Consider the following 24,654-nt stretch of genomic DNA (forward strand, 5'->3'; position numbering starts at 1 on the left):
CGGGCATTTGTCCCCACCGAAACTACCTCTCCTATGTAAATGCGTGTGTGACTCTGGACAGAGAGATAGCAGATAAACACTAGATAATATAGGAATGCCTTTAATATGTAAAGAGACATCTTTCTACCATTGTGTTGGCTTGTAAATTTTGTTTTCTCCAAAATGATGTATGGTTTGCAAATTGAATGTGGTCCTATCATGTTAAAGGACATATGACTATAACCAATAGCAGTAAGGGGCTCCTAATTGCAATTTTTGCTTCTGTACTTCCCACTTACAAAACTATAAAAACTAAGTAGAACAAAGGGCCAGCGCGCTCTCCGTCAGATTTCTGTCGGAGTTCCCACCGCTTGGCCAAACTAGACAATAAAGCTTTAATGTGTAAACGACGGACCTTGCTCCTGTCTTCCATATTTCAGGTCCCTCCGAATTTGGATTAACAGACTGAGAGCTTGCTTTCTCAGTTTCTAAGATTAGCATTAGAGAGCAGAGAGCAGAGGAAGGCCACGTGGAGGAGAGGAGAAGCAGCCAAGAAGGCAGAGTGCTGAAAGAGAAGCCAGTTTGTACAGAGTTTGTGCAGAGAGAAGGAGATGAAAAACAGAGGTGAATAAGGCTGGTGAGCTGGAAACCTTTGATTCTAGGAAACTCAGATAAGTCAGTGGTTTGGGGAGCCCTGATGGAAAGGAAGTGTTTTCACACCATGTGTATTTTTTGCCCACTGGGCACAAGGTAGAATTAAACTAATGGCCCACCAATTCTTGGCTTCACTGTTTCATTACTGTCTGTCCTAATCAAGTGCGAAGCTGCATGAGCCAGGTGGCTGTGATGTTGGCTGAAGCTACTGGCTTTACATATACCTTCACTATATTTTGTATTTTAATAGGTGAAGTGAAACTAAGGCAATAGTGTTAATAAAAGTGTGGTCGATGTTTTCATGTGTGACATTATGTTTATGTGTAGATATCTTTGGGAAGGCAATGTATGTAAAATTGTTTAAGTTGATTAATAAAAAATATGATGAGAATCCTTAGCATTATAAATGAAGGTGTAGATGGAAGGTGTTCCTGAAACAGGAAGCATTTTGCAAGCAAAGCAGAGCTTCATTTAGGTTGACTGGCAAATGTGCAAAATTTGAAAAAGAAACCTCTATGTGGTGGAAGCAGGAAGGTAAGAGACTAGGATGATCGAATGATAAGTTACAGTATTGAAGCAGAACTCAAGACCATGTCATGAGTCATGAGCAAGCAAGGATGCTTCAGTGCTGTAAAGCCAGTAGACACGGCCACCATCACAGCAGCCTGGCCCATGCAGGTTCACATTGGATTCGGACAGTCGGTAAAGAAACAATGGAGCCAAAAACTGATGGACCATCATCTTTTATCCTAGCTTGCACCCAGTGGGCAAGTAAAAACACACACTGAGCTCCAAAACCCACTCACATTCAGTGCTCACAAAGCTACTGACTTATCTGAGTTTCCTAGAATCAAAGGTTTCTAGCTCACCAGACTTATGCACCAATGTTCCCCATCTCCTTCCTTCTCCCTGCACAAACTGGCTTCTCACTAAATACTCTGCCATCTTGGCTGCTTCTCCTGGCCTCCTGCACGTGGCCTTTCTCTGCTCTCCTCTCTGCTCTCCCCTCTAATATTAATCTCAGGAACCAGGAGAGCAAGCTCCCATTCTGCCTACATTTTATACTGTAGAAACCAAAACCTTTAATCCAATATACAAAATAAGGAAGTCTCCACTACATAGTCACTTATCTGAGGCATGATGGAACTGTACCATCCCACATCAAAAAGGGTCAGAAAGGCTTATTTGTAAAACCAAGCCCCAGGCTACAAGGATCCTGCCTGCCCACAGCCTGCCCCTAACACACATTAATATCACTTGGGTGACAGGCTTCCATGTGGGCAGCGCCATCTTTAACAAAGTGAGCATAATATATTTTATTTGCCCAACAGAGAAGTATTAGGTTATTTCTCCACTTAGTTGTTCCATTTAGTTGTGAACTTCCTGTTTGCTTCTCTTAGGTGTTGAGACCTGGGATGGAACCCAGAACCCTGACACACAGGAAGGACACTCCATGCACTGAAACATCTGGTCAGGGCACCATAAGTTTATTTGTTTTTTTATTTTATAATTATCTTTAAGTTGAAAAAAATTTAGAATTCCAATTGCAATGTATGTTTCAGGTTATTTAAAATGGTATTTAATAACTAAGTAAAAGGACTTCCTGTTTTATCTGTTAATACTGATTTCAAGGTTGACTGTTTTGAGAGTAGGAAACATGGGTTATGTAATTTTAAATCTTTAAAGTTTGTTGTTGTGGGTCAAATAAGTGTAAATATGATGTATATGTTTGCAGCTTATAGTTTGTATTGGGTGTGGAGCACAGGCTGTGAGCAGGCATGGTCTTTATAGCCTAAGGCAGGGGTTGGGAACCTTTTTGGCTGAAAGAGACATGAATGCCACATATTTTATTTTATTTTTATTTTTTATTTTTTTGTTACGACACCTTAGCTTTCTTATATGTGCCTTGACCACGGGCCTTAAGCAGACCGAGTAACCCTTTGCTCAAGCCAGTGATCTTGGGCTCAAGCTGGTGAGCTTTGCTCAAACCAGATGAGCCCACACCCAAGGTGGCGACCTCGGGGATCTCGAACCTGGGTCCTCCGCATCCCAGTCCGACGCTCTATCCACTGTACCACTGCCTGGTCAGGTGAATGCCACATATTTTAAAATGTAATTCCATGCGAGCCATACAATGACCTGTGTAAGTTACGCATTATCTAATAAAAATTTGTTGTTGTCCCGAGGACAACTGTGATTGGCTTCAGCCACCCACAACCATGAACATGAGCGGTAGGAAATGAATGGATTGTAATACATGAGAATGTTTTATATTTTTAACGTTATTTTTTTTAATTAAAGTTTTGTCTGCGAGCCAAATGCAGCCATCAAAAGAGCCACATATGGCTCACAAGCCTTAGGTTCCCAACCTCTGATCTATACAATTTAAGCTGCAACAACCAAAAAAGCCATTGTCATTTTTAATTTTTTAATTTTAATTATTAATATTAGAGAGAGGAAGTAGGTGAGACAGACAGATAGTCAGAAACACCAATCTCTTTCTGTATGTGCCATGACCCAGGATCAAACCTATGACATTAGTGTATGGGTGTGATGCTCTAACCCAGTGGTAGTCAACCTGGCCCCTACTGCCCACTAGTAGGTGTTCCAGCTTTTATGGTGGGTGGTCGCAGAGCAACCAAATGGCACCACAAATACATACTAATTTATTAACTATTGACCAGTCAAGATCAGTGGTTAGACTCTGTTACAGGGCGTTTGTATTGGGACCGCATCAACCTCTTTCACAACCACCTGGCCCGCATCCGCAAGTGGCCAGGTACCTAATCCTGGGTTCACACCCGCCTCCCGGGCAGTTTATGACCACTATTGTCACCCCAAAACTAGCAGTTTGTCATTTTATTACCCAGTAGCAGAGACAAAGAACTCCATGGTTCAACACTTCTTTCTATGACAGAAACTGCCAGACAATGGAGACACAAATTAACTCATATTTTCATCTCAATTCCCAGATTTTAGGGTAATAGGGTGACATTCTAAAACCCCCTCTTGGACTGCCAAAACTAGCTGATGTCTTGCTACTTCGCCTCGATCACAAAGAACTGATGCCATTGGCCAACACTCACTACATAAAATTTTATAAAATGCACAACCATGGATACTCACTAACTTAGTCTCATCTCAACAATCTCTCACTCAACCACAACACTTGTAACATCACGACCACACAATAGACTTCAAGCACATGTTTTGTTCACATTTTGTAAGTGAAGCTAAATTGTTACATAATCAAAACTAAAGTCAGTATGTAGTTAGATTTCTGAGAGCAAGCACAGTTTCAAACAAAATATTGTGAAATATTATAAGCCCATGTCTCAAAAAAAAATATGCATGCAGCTATTTGCCAGAGTATCTGAAGATGCGTTTCATAAAATCTCTGGCAAATAAACAACATTCAATGTGTTTATTGTGCCATAAAACATTATCCAGTGAGACAATGAAGTCAAGTCGATTGTGAGAACATCTTTTACAAAGCATCCAAATGACAAGGACAAGCACATTGCATATTATTTTCTGGAAATATATAAAAAATTTCAAAATTGTTCAACTATTGTTGCATCATTGAAGAAACAACATACAATGAATGAAGATGGATTAATTGCCACTTATCTCATTTCACAAATAACTGCAAAAAGTGGTAAAAGCTATAATATTGGAGAAAATGTGATAATACCTTCTATAAAAGAATTTATCTCAACAGTAATGCATCAGTATATACCTCAAATTTTAAAAAGTTGCCCCTAAGCGATAGCACAGTAAAAGCAATGAATTGATAAAATGGCAGTTAATGTTGAAAACAAACATAAGTATTCTCCAAAACTCTTCATTTTCCATCCAATTGGACGAATCTACCATTGCAGGTAATGATGCTTTATTGATGGCATATGTATGCTATTTTGATAAAAACAATATATTATGAGAAGAAATGCTATTCTCAGTAAATCTCATCACAGATACAAAAGGATTATCTCTTTTTAATACTGTGAGAACATAATTTACAAAAAGAATATTCCTTTGAATAATATTGTTGCATGTGCTACTCATGGAGCACCATCAATGGTAGGTCACTATCATGAATTTGTTGCTTATTTGAAGCAGAAAGTGCAAAATGTTTTATGTATTCATTGTGTGGTACACAGACAACAGCTTGTAGAAAAACATCTAAGTACAAGTTTCCATTCATCATTAAATTCATCAAATCCAAAGCAAAGAATGATAGAATGTTTCAGCAGCTTTGCCAGGACAATAATGAAGATTTTATTAAGTTATTTTTGCACACAGAAGTTCATTGGCTGTCAAAGGGTACATCTTTGGCTAGATTTGTAGGATTATATGATAGTGTCATACAGGTTTTTGAAAGTAATAGTGAGACCAATCTGTGTCAACAAAAACAGTAAAAAATGATGCCTTTTATTTGGCAGATATTTTCAAGAGATTTATTGATGTCAATTTTCAGCTTCAAGGAGCTAATAAAACTTATAGTTTGCCAAAATATTGTGCTATTATTTATTGACAAACTTGAACTACTTCATCATAACCTATTAAAGAGAATTTTATCAGTTTCCTCAATTATCATCTATAAAAGATGATGTAACTCTAGATGATATTGACAGATTGAGTAACCACCTCAACAAACTTAAATTGGACATGGAAAAACAACTTGAAGATATTTTGAAATTGAAGGTATATGACTGGATAAAAAATTCTTTTACTGCATCTTGAAGAGGCTGATACAACTTGCCAAGAAGAACTGTTAGAAACTAGATATGATGAAGAAAGTAAACATAAATTCAACAGTGGTAGATATGAACACCCATGGCAAAATAAAAAAATGCCGGTCTTATATACAAATATGTGGAAAATGGTATTCAGTTTATTGATACCTTTCCCTACCTCATATCTTGTGGAATCATGATTTAGTGCTGTTAATCATATTATGACAAAAGTAACCACCTAAGTTTTCGAAAGTGGAGACCTTTGTTCCTCACAAAAATTGAACTGGATATTCAATATTTACTTTCCCAGCATTAGCCTCAAGAATCTCACTAATAATTCAATTAACTAATGTAATTTCTATGTATGCAAAGTATAAATATATAGATTTAACTATAGTAAGTTTTTTTATAAAGATTTATTTTGCCAAACAGCACAAATCTGACATAAAGTACTTGGTAATTGTTATTATATGCTTTAACTTGCTGAAACTCTGCTTTATAAATTTTATAAAGTAAAGTTATTTTCCTACTTTATAAATCACCATTACTGTAAAACCCGTGGATAGTTAGAAAATTTTACTACTAACAGAGATACAAAAGTGGGCGGTAGGTATAAAAAGGTTGACTACCCCTGCTCTAAGCTACTGAACTCTCTGATAAGAGCAAGCCATTGTCTTTTGGGAAAAAAAGTACTAGAGAAAACCTGAGTTAATTAAAAAAATAAGATAATAATCTATCTGCTGTAGTAACAACACTAGAAGTCTTTTCTTTGCTCTTGAGAGTCAGGGACGTAAACACTATTTCTACTTGTTTAGCACAAAGTGACCATTTTCCTAACATGCACTCTTTCTTCTGCCATGGTAGCAGTCCAGACTGAGAGACCTGCTAAGCTCTGGGCATCCAGAATTTATCTGAGCCTGGGTCACCACTTACAAGCTAGGTTATTTTGGTCACAGAACACCTCCCAGGGTATTTGTTTTTTCACTTGTAAATTTTCTCAGTTTTATAGCTGAGAACTTGCATTGCTGAAGGACTGAGACTTAGGTCTCAGCTCTGCCTTCAAAGAAGCTGAGATATTGGACTTTGCCATGATCAATGAAAACTGGGATGAAAGGCATTGCACTGCCAAATCCACTGCTTGTCACAACTTATAATTATTTTATTTATGTATATTTTTCATTCAATTTGTCTACCCCATGACAGCATAGTATTCATAAAGACAGAAAGTGAGTCTGTCTCATTCACTATAGGCAACCAGTGTCAAGCACAGTGCCTGGCACATAATAGAAATACAGTAAGTGTTTATTGGAAGAGTGAATAAATACTCATTTGTATACATATACAGATATACACAAATAACAGACACACATGAACACAGAGATATGCTCATGTGCAATGCACATCTATGCACACAGATATACACACACCCAATCTACCTAGGTACATATAGAGAAATATAATAGGTACACAGAGAATAAGGGAAGAAAATGCCATAATATTAACAGTAAAAATCTCATATGGGAAATTTGTTGTTTTGTTTTTCTTATCATATTTTTAGCATTTTTGCAATAAGAGTATATTTTTTATAAGAAAAAAGTTAGTAAAATTCAATATATTTGTCAAATCAAAGCACATCATATTTTATAATAAATTAAGGAGATTTAAGTTAAAAAAGATAAAAAGATAGAAATAAAAATAGTAGAATGTTAAGTCATTGAGTGCAGGGACATGAGTTCCTAGCACAGTGCCTGGTATAAGATGGGCACTTCCAAAGGCTTTATGAGCATGGCAGAAAGGAACGATGGTAAACAAGATTAAAAGAAGGGTGATACAGAATTCCAGGGAGGGAAAGAGGAAGAGAGAAAGAAATAAAGAGAAAAACAAATCATAGCTAGAGAGAAAAAATGTGGGAGGAACGAGAGAGATTCATCACAATTATACACATTCATATTCTTTGAGATCCTAAGTTTATGATAAAAGTTCTCCGCATTTACCAAGCATTCAGAAAATATTTTCACAGCATTAAAGAATACATGGAACTTACAGGCTCCACAATGTTGAATTTCTTAAACTCCTGAACTTCCTGGATTTGATAAACATAATTAAGGGACAACTTAAAAATAATGTGCCTCTCTGTCCACCTGCAGGTTTACCTGTAGAATGGTAGCAAATGTCACAAATTGGCACTGTCATTCATGCAAGTTAGTGCTTATGGAATGAACAGAATGCTGGAGCTAGAGGAGAGTTTAGGCACTACGGAGTGATCTGATCCCTTTATTTTACAAATAGGGAACAGGAAGTCAAGAGATAAAAAGTGATTAGCACAAGACTTTCTGTTTCTGGTTTTACAAGTAAGAAGCCTGGAAGTTATCATGCCCATCCTCACAGAAGAAAAAAGCTAAACAAGGTGAAAATAAAATACTCCTGGATGCAACAGGAAATTGAAGTCAGAGGGAAAACCAATTTCTCAAAAATTGTGTAGACATTTGACTATGAGGAATAAAAGCATATCAGACAGGAAGCCTGTAGCTGCAGCCAATATCAGACTTTATTTAAGAACTCTCCAGTGGGTCCAAGATGGTGGCACATGTGGATGCTGAACTTGCACCCTCCCCAAAACGCATCCAATGTACCCCTTTACTTAGAACAGTTCCTCCTGAAAGACAACTGAGAAACAATTAAGCAGCTTCTGCACAAGAAAGAGAGAAAGAGAGAGAAAGAATGCATAGAGATGGCTGAGGAACTAGGAGAGCTCTGCAGGAGGTAAAGAATCAGCTCAAGGACCAAAGAGACCAGAGAGCACCACTTTTTACATCTCCCAGACATGAGGATAGAAGACAGTAGCTCTATTCATACTCTATGGCCACCCCACAGGACACTGCAGCACATCCCCAGCCACCTCCCCTGGAGCTAAATACAACAGAATCATGAGGGCAGCATAGCTTGTATAAAGACAGCTTTTCTTTCCGAATATCAGCCCAGCAGGTAGGTACAGCAGGGTGACACTTTGCCAACTGAGCTGCATGTGCATATGGGGCTGCCCCACCTAGAGAGAGTGCAGAGCTAGCATAACACTCTGTTACCAGCTTAAGGACTATATGATCCAGAGAAAGTGCAGAAATAGTGGGTCACTACTGGCATTACCCCTCCTAGAAAATAGGGGAGCCAGCAAATGGGCTATGGTCTGCACACAGGACTGCCTGATCAGAGAAAGTGCAGAAATTTGGAGGTGCTGCTGCTCACACTGGTCAGGTTGCTCTACCCAAAGAAAGCACAAAGCTAGCAAAACCTTGTGGCCCAGTGTGGATTGAGGGGGGCAATGCTGTGCATGTGCTCAGGGCTGCTAAGCCCTGAGATGGTGAAGAATGAACAAATTAAGGCTGTGTGTGCACCCAGGCTACCCCACCAGGACAAAGGGTGGATATAATGGGGGTGAGATACAAGAAAGCAATCAGGTAACCCAGTGCAGAACGTGCTCTGACAACAGATAATTAAAACAGGACACGCAAAGCACACACCATGCAGCCTCTTTTACACCAGGAGCACTGCCAGATTAAATGGACAATGAGGCTCACACACCCAGGTGGCCCATTCAGAACCCACTCTGGCCAGGTGACAGGACAGGCACTGCATGCACCTCCCCCAACTACAACCAGCAGGCTGAAACTATTCAACACACAATGTAACAAAGACAAATTTTTCAAGACTGGGCGAGAGGACTATTTCATTCTACTCAAAGGAACAAAACCAGAAAGTCAAAAAAATGGGGAGACAGAAGAATATATACCCCTAATGAAGGAACAAGGAAAAAACTCAGGAGAAATGTTCTAATTAAATGGAGATGGGTAATTGGACAGATAAAGAATTCAAAGCAAACAGTCATAACTATGTTCAATAAACTTGAGAGTAGAATAGAGGAACTCAAGAGAGTGCTTGAACAATGAGAAAAATGTAATAAGCTCATCGGCTTGAGCGTGGACTCACCAGCTTGATTGTGGGATCATAGAAATGACCCAATGGCCTCTGGTTGAGCCCAAAGGTTGCTGGCTTAAAGCCCAGTGGCTGGCTTGAGCAAGGAGGTCACTGACTTGGCTGGAGTCCCTGGCCTGGCCGGTCCTTGCTTCCCTGGAGCTGGCCCCACGTGTTCCCTCTCTGTACACCCCAGCGCAAGCACACGCACATGCGATTGTGTGCCCGTGGGCCAAGTAGTCAGCCTCCTCGCCGTCCCCTGCTCAGGCACATTGGGGCTGGGCCTTCGGGGTGGCCAGGAGCACAGACACAGACGGGATTTTGTGTGGGGTGGGGGGGCACTGAGGGGGAGGTGGGCAGTGGGCTGGGGGAAGCCTGGGCCTGAGGAGCCCTGAGGAGCCACTGCGCCACCTCACCCGCAGGTGTTGTAAAGTACCGAAAGCTACAGAATCAATATTAATATTTTAATAGACTTAAAGAACATTTTATTAATTTGGGTTAAGGTGTGCAGAGAAATTTTGTGAATAATCTCTGTACTGTGTGATTGGCATAAAACCAGGATGGCCCTTGGCATTGTATTATAAAAGCAAAGGGAAGGAAAACATGGATTCCCTGACATTCCACCACACCTGTGGGGAAAGGGATGAATGGCTAGCCAGGTGCAGGAAGAGAAAAGCCAAAATAAACCTTTTCTTATAATAATGAGCCATTTGCGGGCATTTGTCCCCATGAAAACTACCTCTTCCATGTGAATGCATGTAGTTAAGATATGTGACTCTGGACAAAGAGATGGTGGATAAACATTAGAAAATATAGTAATGTCTTTTAATACATAAAGATACATCTTTCTATCATTGTGTTGACTTATAAATTTTGTTTTCTCCAAAATGATGTATGGCTTGCAAATTGAACGTGGTCCTATCATGTTAAAGGGCATATGATTATAACCACTAGTGGTAAAAGGCACCTAATTGCAATTTTTGCTTCTGTACTTCCTGCTTGCAAAACTATAATAACTAGGTAAAACAAAGGGCCAGTGCTCTCCCTCAGATTTTTTTCAAAGTTGCCGCTGCTTGGCTAAGCTAGACTATAAAGCTTTGGTGTGGAATCAACGGATTTTGTTCATGTCTTCAATGTTTTAAGTCTCTCCGGATTAGGCTTAACAGACCAAGCAGGGCGAGTGGCCGTTTCTGCCGGCTGCTGTGCAAAGTCACATGGCTGTGTCTCCCCCTAGGACCCTGAAGCCTTCAGGGACATCCGCGCCTACTTCTCCTGGGAGGGGTGGCCGCCTTGGGTGACTGGGAGAAGGCGAGAGGAACCAGGACATCTGCTGCACACAGGTGATGGGGTGCGGAAACCAGGATGTGGGAACCTGTGGGCGGCAGGCCCCCCTGAGTGGGAGCTGCTCCTTCAAGCGATTCGCTTTGGGGACCAGGATTTTGTTTCTCCCCAGGCCTCACAGCCCCTCTAACCGCTTTTATGGTTCACCGCTGGCAGGACACCAAAACCCTGGTGGTGGACACTGAGGACTCGCATGAAGAATGGACTAGGAGGCAACAAGGTGAGGGGCCACAGGCATGGCGCTGCCCTTTTGAAACTGACAATGGTCAGGTCCCAGTGTCTCAACAGCTAACAAGGGACAGAGCTTGCATTTAGCAAACAAGCGCGATGCAAAGAGTGCCTTGTGCAGTAAGGGGCGATTTGCTACACTGCTTCCATGTGTAAATAATTACACATATTTATAGATGTGTTAATGAGCAGGAACGGTATAGAAGTATAAAATTAGCACACAAGAAATAACATTCAGAGCACTTGCCATCACAAGAGGAGGAGGAAGGTGTCTGGCTGATGAGCAGTGCTCCAGAACAGGGCTGTCTGGGCAGTGCCGGCCACATTGCACATGGGAAAGGATTAAACGTGGTGATTAAGGCAGCTGCGGTTGTGAGCCAGGGACCATTGTATCAGGCCCTGTGTCAGCCATCTCTTCAATGTGTCTGGAAAACACTAAAAATTGGGTAAAAGAAAATCATTTGTAGATTTCAGTTCCTCTGAGTCCTCTAGAAAGGCTAACAAGTATGGCCTAGGTATGTGGGGTGGACTTTGGATAGGCCTGGATATAAACTACTAAATTCAGAGTGAATTTAACACTGGAGATTTGGGCAAATGTTACAAATTTTCTGAGCTCTTGAATACTAATATGTAAGGTAAAGATACATGCATATATTCTTTGAAAGTGTTGAATTCAATTTATTTATTTGCATATGTATTTGTTTATATGTTAGGTAAGATGAGGGGAGATAGAGAGGCTGACTCTCATATGCACTCTTACAAGGATCTACCTGGTAACCCCAATTTCTGAATACTAAGCTGGTTTTTTTCTTTTTTTTTTGTATTTTTCCGAAGTTGGAAACAGGGGAGAGACAGTCAGACAGACTCCCGCATGCGCCCGACTGGGATCCACCCGGCATGCCCACCAGGGGCGATGCTCTGCCCACCAGGGGGCAATGCTCTGCCCCTCTGGGGCCTCTGGGGCATCGCTCTGCTGTGACCAGAGCCACTCTAGCGCCTGGGGCAGAGGCCAAGGAGCCATCCCCAGCGCCCAGGCCATCTTTGCTCCAATGGAGCCTTGGCTGCGGGAGGGGAAGAGAGAGACAGAGAGGAAGGAGGGGGGGTGGAGAAGCAAATGGGCGCTTCTCCTATGTGCCCTGGCTGGCAATCAAACCTGGGTCCCCCTGCACGCCAGGCCGACAGCTCTACCACTGAGCCAACCAACCAGGGCACTGAGCTAGTTTTTAGCACCTCAGAATGATGTGCTCCAGCTAACCGAGGTTTCTCAGTGCCCAGGGCCAATGCTAGAACCAATTGAGCTGCTGCCCGCAGAAAAGAAAGAAGGAGAGGGAGGTGTGGAGAAGGAGATGGTTGCTTCTCTTATGTACCCTGACCGGAATCACACCCGGGACATACAATGGGCACTCTATCCACTGAGCCACAGTCTAGGGCAGGGGTCCCCAAACTACGGCCCGCGGGCTGCATGCGGCCCCCTGAGGCCATTTATCTGGCCCCCGCCACACTACTGGAAGGGGCACCTCTTTCATTAGTGGTCATCCGCATCCTGTGCTCCTGGAGTCTTGTATGTGGCAGCATCGCTCACGTACAGTACTACTTCCAGTGATGCGGGACTGCATGCGTCACGGCTCCGAAGCGCGTCATATCACTTGTTACGGCTAGCAGTGAAAAATATGGAACCAGACATTGACCATCTTATTAGCCAAAAGCAGGCCCATAGTTCCCATTGAAATACTGGTCAGTTTGTTGATTTAAATTTACTTGTTCTTTATTTTAAATATTGTATTTGTTCCAGTTTTGTTTTTTTACTTTTAAAATAAGATATGTGCAGTGTGCATAGGGATTTGTTCATAGTTTTTTTTTATACTCACCCTCCAACGGTCTGAGGGACAGTGAACTGGCCCCCTGTGTAAAAGTTTAGGGACCCCTGGTCTAGGCTGTAAATTCAATATAAAAAACTGACACTTTCATGTTGTCCAATAAATACACCCCTGATATTAGCGACCATACCCTGTTGGTGTTGTATACTAGGCCTTTCCTCAATATCTTACATATAGTGTGCCCTAAATATATATTTTATGAATAACTAAAAGTTGGGAAATTAAACCTCATAATGGGAAGATCTAGAAACAAAGTTTGAATTGACCATCTGTAGTCAGTGTAGACCCCTGGTGTAGAGGCTTACTATTATAGAGAATTTCTGTGCCAATAGTTGACAAAAGAAAATATAAGAGTATAAAAAGGATGAATGATAATTTGATGGGAGGACATTATGTGTTTTTTGACAAAATAGGGACTAACACTCCAGACTCCACCAAATTCACTCTTCTCCAACTTAGAACTCAGGAGAAAGGAGACTGAAGTAAAGATGTATAGCCTACAAGAAAGAAAAGGCCAAGTGCACCAAGAGGTCAGCGAGCCACAGGACGATGACTACCTCTGTAAGTGACACTCACAAAGCATGTTATCTGTTCATGCAGTAATTTCATCTGATCATTTGGTCATTAGAGAATTCTGTTCCCCAATGGATCTACACTACAGAATTGAGGCTCAATGATGTGAGTGCCTGCACTCTCTCTGAAGCTCTATATGTCCAGGAACATGCACTAAACCTTCCCTAATCCCTGTTGCTCTCACCCCCAGATTGTGAAAACTGTCAGAACTTCTTCATTGACAGTTGTGCCATGCACGGGCCTCCTACATTTGTAAAAGACAGTGCAGTGGATAAGGGGCATCCGAACCACGCAGCCCTCACTCTGCCCCTTGGGTTGAGAATCAGACCATCGGGCATTCCTGAAGCTGGTCTTGGAGTGTGGAATGAGGCATCTGCTCTGCCAGTGGGTCTGCACTTTGGCCCTTATAAGGGCCAGATCACAGAAGATGAAGAGGCAGGCAACAATGGATACTCCTGGCTGGTGAGAAGTATTTACCTCTTCCCCTGTCTTGTGGCTTTCCACATCCCTCCCATAGCTTGGTGAGACCTGACCTTCTACATACTAGGACATCGATGGAGACAATCTGGTTAGCTCTGCATACTGAGTCGATTTTGCAGACCATGGAGCTCCTGTTGAGGATCACAGGTTAAGTGGGAGCAATGTGGTACAGACACAAAGGAATGCCTCCTTGCAGCCCTAAGTGGACAGGTCAACTCAGATGTAATGAGTAAAGAAAGTATCATGTGGTCATGAGTGGCAATGCATGCAAGCTGAAAGAGCTTTGTTGAGAGTAGAGATATTACCTCCACATCCAAAAAAAGCCTTTATATTTTCTTCCTGAAATGCAGATCACCAAAGGAAGAAACTGCCATGAGTATGTGGATGGGAAGGATGAATCCTGGGCCAACTGGATGAGGTAAGTCCAAGAAGTTTCGGGGAGTCACGGAGAACACTCATCCCTCTCAGGCCCATACATCTTTCCTTCTCATCATGCCTCCCTCAGTGGTCTCCCTCAATCCTCTGTTCCTCTTTTTTCTCCTCTTACTCTTTCAAAGCAAGAGGTATTTAGATGAAAAAAAGAGATAATAATATAGCATATGTCCTCAAAATATAAATCTCTATGCTAGACAAAATTAGGCACTGGAAAAAAATTTTGAGAGCCTAGATTACACTTTAGTTGATCTAATAAACATTATTTAAGCAAGTCTTTACTATATTTCAGCTTAGACGAAGGTATTCATTATTAAAACAGTTTATATAATCCATCTTCTTATGGAGGACGAATTGCAGACAGAGTAAAACAATTGATTTCAAAAAAGTTTATCTATAATTTTTCTATTTTTGAGAAGTGCACAGTGCCAGGATACCGAAACCAAGGATAGCCTAGAACTGTGAGGGCAGCAAATTATCCCAGCCTCACTTCTAACTAGAACTGAGTTCTGAAGCCTGCAGAGCAATGATTATTCGCCACTTTCCTAGGGGCTCTTTTATCAGAGGCTACAGAATGTGAATAAGCTATTATTGTTCTGAATGATTTTGCTAAGATAAAGAGACCTCCAAGTTCTGATCAGTTGGCTCAGCGGTAGAGCATCAGCCCAATCATGGAAGTCCAGGGTTTGATTCCCAGCCAGGGCACACAGAAGTGCTCATCTGCTTCTCTACCCTTCCTCCTCTCCTTCATCTCTATCTTTCTCTTCCCTTCCCTCAGCCAAGGCTATATTGGAGCAATGTTGGGCTGAGCACTGAGGATGGCTCAATAGCCTCTGCCTCAGGTGCTAGAATGGCTTCAGTTGCAGCTGCACAATGATGAGATAGGCTGAATATCTCCCCCTGGTGGACATTCCAGGTGGATCCTGGTTGGTTGCATGCAGGAGTTTGTCTATCTGCCTCCCCATTTCTCACTTTGGTGGGGCAGGAGGACCTCCAGGTGTTTTTGGGAACCTGGGTGAGGCATCAAATGCTACCTAAATAAAATGTGAGAAGAATGGAGAAAGGCCTCTCAAAAAAGATGAACTTAGGCTGAGTATTGAATGATGTGAACTAATCTAGACACAGAGTCCTACATCAAGTATCAAGTTCTGTGATATAAACAGGACCTGAGTTAGTTTAGAGAATTTAGAGGTTACTGGGTTTTATGGCATATCAGGCTGGAGGTTACATCTAAAATTGGGTTTGGAAAATGGTATTAGGCAGGATGAGCACCGTAAGCAAGACCTGGAGATAGAAAGTTGTATGACATTGTGACAGGCTCAGACATTGAACAGAAGGTTCTCCGGGAGCACTGTGGGAGTGGGTGACATCAGAGCCCGAGAGTCAGGTTCAGAGCTGGACATGAATCTGAGAGGTAGTAGAAACTCATCATCTGTGGGTTTCTTTTCTCTCACCTGCCTCAATCTTAGGTATGTGAACTGTGCCCTGGATGATGAAGAGCAGAACCTGGTGGCCTTTCAGTATCGCAGGCAGATTTTCTATCAAACTTGCCAGCTCATCAAGACAGACTGTGAGCTGCTAGTCTGGTACGGTGACGAGTATGGCCAGAAGCTGGGCATCAAGTGCGGAAGCAAGCAGAAGAGAGAGCTCTCAGCAGCTAGAGGTGGGCACAACCATTCTTCAAAATGGAAAGAAAAAAGGAACTCACCTTAGAAATGTTCATGGTATACTCTAAAGTCAGTAAGATTTTGAATCAGATGGTCCAGAAATTAAGGATTCATTTCATATGCCTTTGATACTTAGGAGAAAATTTTAAATTTATTTTGTTTTTTTAATTTTTTCTTCTTTTTATTTTAATTTAATTAATTGTGTTTACATAGATTCTAGGATGACCCTGAATGCATCTCCCCTCCCCCCATTCCCCTCAACATCTCCCTCCCCCCCTCCCTATAGCACCCTCCCCCCTTTCCTTCAGGTTTATCCCATCCTATCATCCCCTTTCCCTCTGTCCTCTTTTCCTCTGGTTCCTTTGATTCCTCCTCTGTCTCTATTCCATTCCTCAGTTCACAGTATTCCTTGGATTCCTCAAATGAGTGAGGTCATATGATATTTTTCTTTCTCTGCCTGGCTTATTTCACTCAACACAATAGTTTCCAGGTCCCTCCATATTGTTGCAAAAGGTAATATTTCCTTCTTTTTCATAGCCCCATAGTATTCCATTGTGTATATGTACCACTGCTTTTTAATCCACTCGTACACTGAAGGACACTTGGGCTGTTTCCAGATCTTTGATATTCTGAACAATGCTGCCATAAACGTGGGAGTGCATTTTTTTTTCAGTAGGTGATATGGTGTCCTTGGGATATATTCTTATAAGTGGGATGGGTGGGTCAAAGGGCAGTTCCATTTCTAATTTTTTGAGGAAACTCCATACTGTTTTTTTCCACAGTGGCTTCACAAGTCTGCATTCCCACCAGCAGTGCAGGAGGATGCCCCTTTCTCCATATCTTTGCCAGCACCTATTGTGTGTTGTTTTGTTAATGAGCGCCATTCTGACTGGTGTGAAGTGGTATCTCATTGTGGATTTAATTTGCATTTCTTTAATGATTAGTGATGTTGAACATTTCTTTTATTTGTCTATTGGCCATCTGTATGTCCTCTTTGGAAAAGTGTATATTTATTTCTTGTGCCCATTTTTTGATTGGATATTCTTTGTCTTTCTTTTTTTTTTTTCTTTTGCTTTTTCTGAAGCTGGAAACGGGGAGAGACAGTCAGACTCCCGCATGCGCCCGACCGGGATCCACCCGGCATGCCCACTGGGGGCGATGCTCTGCCCCTCCGGGGTGTCGCTCTGCCTCGACCAGAGCCACTCTAGCACATGGCGTAGAGGCCAAGGAGCCATCCCCAGCACCCAGGCCATCTTTGCTCCAATGGAGCCTTGGCTGCGGGAGGGGAAGTGAGAGACAGAGAGGAAGGAGGGGGGGTGGAGAAGCAAATGGGCGCTTCTCCTATGTGCCCTGGCCGGGAATCGAACCTGGGTCCCCCGCACGCCAGGCCGATGCTTTACCATTGAGCCTGTTTGTCTTTCTGGTGTTGAGTTTTACAAGTTGTTTATAAATTTTGCTTATTAATTCCTTATCAGATGTATTGTCGAATATGTTCTCCCAGTGTGTAGTTTGTCTTTTTATTCTGTTCATATTGTCTTTAGCTGTGCAAAAGCATTTTAATTTGATATAGTCCCATTTGTTTATCCTGTCTTTCATTTTATTTGCCTGTGGAGATAAATCAGCAAAGATATTGCTATGATAGATGTCGGTGAGCTTACTGCCTAAGTTTTCTTCTAGGATACTTATGGTTTCACTGATTTACATTTAAGTCCTTTATTCATTTTGAGTTTATTTTTGTGAATGGTGTAAGTTGGTGGTCTAGTTTCATTTTTTTACAAGTAGCTGTCCAGTTTTCCCAATACCGTTTGTTAAAGAGACTGTCTTTACTCCACTGTATGCTCTTACCTCCTTTGTCAAATATCAATTGTCCATAAAAATGTGGGTTTATTTTTGAGTTCTCTGTTCTCTTCTTTTGATCTACATGACTGTTCTTATGCCAGTACCAAGCTGTTTTGGGTACAGTGGCCTTGTAGTATAACTTGATATCAGAAAGTGTGATACCTCCCACTTTATTCTTCTTTTTCAAGATTGCTGAGGCTATTTGTGTTCTTTTTTGGTCCCATATAAATTTTTGGAATATGTGTTCTATATCTTTGAAGTATGTCATTGGTATTTTAATTGGTATTGCATTGAATTTATAAATCGCTTTGGGTAATATAGACATTTTAATTATGTTTATTCTTCATAACCATGAGCACAGTATATGCTTCCACTTGTTTGTGTCTTTCTTGATTTCTTTTATCAATGTTTTATAATTTTCTGAGTACAAGTCTTTAACCTCCTTGGTTAAATTTACTCCTAGGTACTTTAGTTTTTTGGTTACGATAGTGAAGGGGATTGTTTCCTTACTTTCTCTTTGTGACAGTTTATTGTTCATGTATAAAAATACCTCTGATTAAAAAAAAATACCTCTGATTACTGTGTATTAATTTTATATCCTGCCACCTTGCTGAATTTGTTTATTAGGTCCAGTCGTTTTTTGACTGAGACTTTAGGTTTTTCTATATACAGTATCATATCATCTTCCAATAATGATAGTGTTACTTCTTTTCCAATTTGGATGCCTTTTATTTCTTCTTCTTGTCTGATTGCTGTAGCTAGGACTTCCAGTACTATGTTGAATAAGAGTTGTGAAAGGGGGCACCCCTGCCTTGTTCCTGATTTTAGGGGAATTGCTTTTAATTTTTGTCCATTAATTATAATGTTGGCTGTGGGTTTGTCAGAAATGGCCTTTATCGTATTGAGGTATGTTCCCTGTATTCCCACTTTGCTAAGAGTTTTGATCATAAATGGGTGTTGGATTTTATCAAATGCTTTTTCTGCATTAATTAAAATTATCATGTGGTTTTTCTCCTTCCTTTTTTTAATGTGGTGAATCACATTAATTGATTTAAGAATGTTGTACCATGCTTGCCTGCCCAGAATAAATCCCACTTGATCATGATGTATGATTTTTTTCAGTATTGCTGGATCTGGTTTGCTAATATTTTTTGAGGATTTTAGCATCTAAATTCATCAGGTATATTGGCCTATAATTTTCTTTCTTTGTTTTGTCTTTGCCTGGTTTTGGAATCAGAATTATGCTCGCCTCATAAAAGAAACTTAGAAGTGTTTCTTCCTCCTGAATTTTTTGAAATAGCTTGAGAAGGATAGGAGTTATTTTTTCTTTGAATATTTGGTATAATTCACCAGTGAAGCCATCAGGCCCAGGAGTTTTGTTTTTTCAGAGCTGTTTGATAACTAATTTGATCTTTTTGTTGTAATCAGTGTTTTTATGTTTTCTAATTCTTCCAGATTGATTTTTAGAAGATTATTGTTTCAAGGAATTTGTCCATTTTACCTAGGTGGTTTAATATTTTGGCATACAGTTCTTCATAGTGTTTCCTTAAAATATTTTATATTTCTGTTGTGTCAGTTGTTATTTCTCCACTCTCATTTCTAATTTTATTTATTTGAGTTTTCTCTCTTCCTTTCTTGGTGAGTCTTGTTAAAGGTTCATCAATCTTGTTTATCCTTTCAAAGAACCAGCTCTTGGTTTCATTGATCCTCTATATTGTTTCTGTAGCTTCTATGTCATTTATTTCTGCTCTGATCTTTATTATTTTCTTCCTTTTACTACCTCTGGGCCTTACTTGCTGTTCTTTTTCTAGTTCTTTTAGATGAAGGGTAAGGTGGTTTATTTAAGCTTTTGCAAGCTTCTTAAGGAATGCCTGTAGTGCTGTGAACTTCCCTCTCAGGACTGCTTTGGCTGTGTCCTATAAATTCTGAGTTGTTGTTTGCTCATTATCATTTGTTTCTAGGAATTTTTTATTTGTTCTTTGATTTCATTGTTAACCCATTCATTACTTAATAACATGCTATTTAGTTTCCATGTGTTTGAGTATTTTTCAGTTTTTCTGTTGTGGTTGATTTCAAGTTTCATGCCATTGTGATCAGAGAAAATGCTTGATATGATTTCAATGTTCTTAAATTTGTTGAGACTGCTTTTGTGTCCTAACATGTGGTCTATCTTAGAGAATGTACCATGAGCACTTGAAAAGAATGTATATTCTGCTGCCTTAGGGTGAAAGGTTCTAAAGATATCTATTAAATCAAGTTGATCTAGTGTGTCCTTTAAGTCTGCTGTTTCTTTGTTAATTTTCTTTCTTGAGGATCTATCTAGTGATGTTAGTGGGTTATTGAAATCTCCTACTATTATAGCATTGCTGTTGATCTTGCCCTTTATATCCATCAAAGTCTGCTTTATATACTTAGGTGCTCCTATTTAAATATATATATTTTATTATTATTATTTTTTATTTATTCATTTTAGAGAGGAGAGGGGGAGAGAGGGAGAGAGAGAGAGAAAGAGAGAGACAGAGAGAGAGAAGGGGAGGAGGAGCTGGAAGCATCAACTCCCATATGTGCCTTGACCAGGCAAGCCCAGGGTTTCAAACCGGCGACCTCAGCATTTCCAGGTCGACACTTTATCCACTGCGCCACCACAGGTCAGGCTTAGGTGCTCCTATTTAGATGCATAGATATTTATTATGGTTATATCTTCCTGTTGGATTGCTTCCTTTATCATTATGTAGTTACTTTCTTCATCTATTACTATAGTCTTTGTTTTAAAGTCCATTTTGTCTGATATTAGTATTGCTACCCCAGTTTTTTTTTTCATTTCCATTTGCATTAAATATTTTTTTTATCCTTTTACCTTCAGTCTATGTGCATCTTTTGTTTTAAGGTGTGTCTCTTGTAGACAGCATATGTACAGGTCCTGTTTTCTTATCCATGCAGGTATCCTATGTCTTTATTTTTTTTTGTATTTTTCTGAAGCTGGAAACGGGGAGAGACAGACAGACTTCCGCATGCATCCGACCAGGATCCACCCGGCACGCCCACCAGGGGCAATGCTCTGCCCGCCAGGGGGCGATGCTCTGCCCCTCCGGGGCGTCGCTCTGCCATGACCAGAGCCACTCTAGTGCCTGGTGCAGAGGCCAAGGAGACATCCCCAGCACCCGGGCCATCATTTCTCCAATGGAGCCTTGGCTGCGGGAGCGGAAGAGAGAGACAGAGAGGAAGGGGGGGTGGAGAAGCAAATGGGCGCTTCTCCTATGTGCCCTGGCCGGGAATTGATCCCGGGTCCCTTGCATGCCAGGCTGACGCTCTACCGCTGAGGCAATTGGCCAGGGCCTATCCTATGTCTTTTGATTGAATCATTTAATCCTTCTTCATTTAAGGTTATTATTGCTATGTAGTTGTTTATTGCCATTTTATTTTTTAAAGCTGTATTTTTCTTTTGCTCTTTTCTTTTCCCACTTTGATCTGTTTACAACAGACCCCTTAACATTTCCTGCAGCACAGGTTTGGTTGTAATGAATTCCTTGAGTTTTTTTGTTTGTTTGTTTGTTTTCTTTTTCGGTCTGGGAAGCTTTTTATTTCTTCTTCAATTTTAAATGATAGTCTTGTTGGATAAAGTAGTCTTGGTTGTAGTCTCTTGTTCTGCATTACTTTGAATATTTCCTGCCATTCCCTTCTGGCGTCAAATAGTTCTGTTGAGAAGTTGGATTTTATTCTTATGGGGGCTCCTTTGTAGGTTATAGTCTTTTTTTCTCTAGCAGCTTTTAATATTTTTCTCATTTTCGCTTAGCTTTGGTATTTTAATTATGATGTGTCTTGGTCTAGGTCTTTTTGGGTTTCTCTTTAATGCAGTTCTCTGTGATTTTTGAACTTGTGAAATTTTTCTTGCATCAATTTAGGAAGATTTTTAGCTATGACTTTGTTGAATACAGTTTCTACCCTTGTTCTTTCTCTTCTTCTTTATGAACCCCTATAATGCGGATGTTATTTCTCTTCATGTTATCACAGAGCTCTCTTAGAGTTACCTCAGACTTTTTGAGTCTCTTTTTTCTGCTCTGCTTCCATGCCTTTATTTATCATGTTTTCTAACTTGCTGATTTGATCCTTAGCTTCATCCATTCTGCTTTTAATTTCTTTTATTGTGGTCTTTATTTCTGATATTGTATTTGTCACCTTTGACTGATTTTTAAAAAATATTTCAGTGTCCTTTTTTATACTTGCTATCTCTTTCTTTAGGTGTTTGTAATGACCATCCATTGTTGTTCTAAGATTCTTAGCATCCTAACAATCATTATTCTAAACTCTGTATCCAGAAGTTTGGTTATTTCCATATCACACAATTTCTTTTCTGGAGATTTCTCTTGTGGTTTTATTTGGATTGCACTTTTCTGTCTTCTCATTATGTCTGTGTGTTTGGGTGTGTTGTTTGTAGGGTTGTTTGAGTCTAGGTTTGGTGTTGTCGGCCTCCGACTTTTATTTGTGTTCTTCCTAAATCTTCTTGGGTTGTTATCAGCTGTCGTTTGTAATCCACTGTCAGGTTTGGCTTTTCTAGTCGAGCCATTTTGAAGTCTTGATTTGTTTGTTTTCTTTTGAGTTATCTCAGTGGTAATCTTGTTTACTGATCTCAGCAGTGGGCTTATTTGAAACTATCCAGGAATGTGGTGGATGTAACCTGAGACTCTGAAAGCTTGATCTGCCAGTTACTCTCTCTGGGGTCAGGGTGTTTTCTCAGGTTCAGTAGGGGAGGTGTATCTCAGATCTCTATGGAGATCTGGGTTTCTGCCCCTCCTCTCCACTTCTTGTTTTCAGCTTTGTCTTCTTGCGTTGATTGCAGCTGGAGAGATATCTTGAGATGGGTGACCCAGAACCACTTGTTTTGTGTTATGTGGAAGGATAAACCCCTCCCCCAGCTACGGCCTACTCCAGCACTGGATGAGTCAGCTTCTCAGGTCCTCCCATGCACTTCTCTGCCAGTCTCTGTCTGTCACTCTCCCCCCTTTCCTTTTGAAAGGTAAGCCAGCCCTTTCAACACACCTCATTCCCAGGTACCAGGCAAGTGGCTGTGAGCTATATTTACTACTATTTTCCTTGGAATGAGAACCCTTCTGTGCTCTCAGCCTCACAATCCCTTTGTTCCCTTAAGCAGGGGAGACTCACCATTTCTTGGTACTCCCTACCAGGCACAGTGTGGCTTGTTCTGTGCTCCTTAGTTTTTAGAGCTGTTCTTGTAGTCCAGATTTGGTTTTTCACACTGATTTTAAATTAATTTGTAATCCAGTTTGGTGGTGTGAGCTGGGAGTCTTTGCATTTGCCTACTTTGCTGCCATCTTCAGGTCTCTCTAGGACAAATATTTCTTGATAAGCCAAACATTTCCTAAGCCCTTTTGATTCTGTTTGTTCACTGCTCCTGTCATTCCCCAGGCACCAGGTGAAATAAAAAACTGCCATTAACCAATAAGCAAAAAACATGATAGCCTATTAACACCACACTAACCTTAATTTCCTATGATGATGAAAAAAATTAAAAAATTTTACTTCTTTTAAGTAAGAGGAAGGGAGATAGATTCCTTAATGTGCCCCAACCAGGATCCACCCAGCAACCCAAGTCTGAGGTTTATGCTCAGACTAGCTGAGTTATCCTCAGTGCTTGAGTTCAACACTTGAACCAACTAAACTATTGAGCTGGTGATCGAACCAATCAAGCCACTGGCTGTGGGAGGGGATGAGAGAGAGAAGGGAAGAGAAGCAGATAGTTACTTTTCATTTGTGCCCTGACCGGATTTTGAACCTGGGATGTCCACATGCCGGGCCAACACTTTATCCACTGGGAAAACTAGCATGGGCCTGTTTTCTGAGGGCCACCTCTGTCTAGCATATAGGGTAAGAGCAGAGGTCCAATAGATGCCCAGAAGCCTGGAATGCAGTGCTGTGATCCCAGCTGAGATACTGGAAACCTTCCTGAGGGAGCTGGGATGATGGTGCTCTTCTTTGCTATAGGGTGGCTTCTTCTTTTAAGTTTTGCTTTGTTAATTTTTGGAGAATACAGTTCAGTGGGAATCTTCTCAGAGATTACTTTATCTCCAAGTGAGAATGGATTATGGATTAGCTGGAGAGGGATGAAAGTTGGGCATGTAAGAAGTACAATTGGGGGACCTGGCTGGTTAGCTCAGTTGGTTAGAGCTCCAACCTGTAATACCAAGGTTGAGCCTGGGTCAGGGCACATATAAGAAATGACCAATGACTGCATGTCTAGGTAGAACAATGAATAAATGTGAATAAATGCCTCTCTTTCTCTCTTTTTTTTTTTGGTCTTTTTCTTCTTCTTCTCCTCTCCCTCTTATTCTTCTTCTTTCTTCTCCTCTTTTTGTCCTCAAAGAGAAATAAATTTTTAAAAAGTATGGCTAGGAAAATATTTTGAAAAAAACTTTTCATTGTATATAATATGGGCTGACACTGAATAAAATCAAGTATGAATATTTGATGTGAAGCTTGAGGAAAAACATATTGTCAGTTTATCATCTTTCAGAAACTATGATAGAAGCAATTTCTAGTTGGGGTCAGTGGTCTCTATAAAGAACTGTGCTAAAAACTACATGTATAAAGGAAAGGTCAGCATTGTTCCACCCATAGAAGGGGTGAAACAGCCCCTGATGCTACTTGACAGTCCCTCATCTGGCAATGCATAGAAAGGACCCTTGATATTGGCTTTCTGAATTTCTAAAGAAGATATAGAACATAAACAAGAAAAGAGAAAACAGACTGTAAAAAAACACTTTGTGGGAGACAGAGATTAGATTGTCAACTTCATAAAAATGACTCCTGGGACAGGTCTAAACAAAACATATGACCCAGGCAGCCTTATAAACATCTGTCCTG

The 24,654-nt window shown here is 40.7% G+C and overlaps 1 protein-coding gene and 2 pseudogenes across 1 annotated transcript in view; 1 reads left to right on the forward strand and 2 right to left on the reverse strand.

Annotated features, from left to right (window-relative positions):
- The window catches only part of LOC136398654 (histone-lysine N-methyltransferase PRDM9-like), a 416,485-nt pseudogene that overhangs the window by 149,971 nt on the left and 241,860 nt on the right, over positions 1-24,654 (reverse strand).
- Positions 1-24,654, reverse strand: part of LOC136398647 (histone-lysine N-methyltransferase PRDM9-like) — a 288,127-nt gene that overhangs the window by 123,249 nt on the left and 140,224 nt on the right. The window lies entirely within an intron of this gene.
- The window catches only part of LOC136398649 (histone-lysine N-methyltransferase PRDM9-like), a 39,983-nt pseudogene that overhangs the window by 13,324 nt on the left and 2,005 nt on the right, over positions 1-24,654 (forward strand).

Source organism: Saccopteryx leptura, chromosome 3 (assembly GCF_036850995.1).
Source record: "Saccopteryx leptura isolate mSacLep1 chromosome 3, mSacLep1_pri_phased_curated, whole genome shotgun sequence".
Lineage (NCBI taxonomy): Eukaryota > Metazoa > Chordata > Mammalia > Chiroptera > Emballonuridae > Saccopteryx > Saccopteryx leptura.